We start from the raw sequence: 277 nt of genomic DNA, 5'->3' as shown, positions 1-277 counted from the left end.
TGTGTGTGCTTCGGCACCAGAATTATCCCCGCCAAGTTGCAGCTTCATTGCACGGGAGAGTTTTCTGTTGCAGAGGAAAACCCCGGTGCAGGGACGAGTTTCCCGCCTTTTCTGCAGCTTCTTTTGCAGGGTGCATTGCTCATGTTGCAAGAGGAATGCACGGTGCAAAAGAGTTCCCGCCACCAGTATGCAAATTCATTCCCCGTGATTGGCTAGTGTTAAATTATTCACACGTGGGGGCTAACGATTGGCCTGTTAGCCGTATAAGAGGCTTGAG

The sequence above is a fragment of the Alligator sinensis genome, unplaced genomic scaffold (assembly GCF_000455745.1).
Source record: "Alligator sinensis unplaced genomic scaffold, ASM45574v1 scaffold624_1, whole genome shotgun sequence".
In the NCBI taxonomy this organism is placed as follows: Eukaryota; Metazoa; Chordata; order Crocodylia; family Alligatoridae; genus Alligator; species Alligator sinensis.
The sequence above is the reverse complement of the archived record's forward strand: the minus strand, read 5'-3'. Positions refer to the sequence as shown.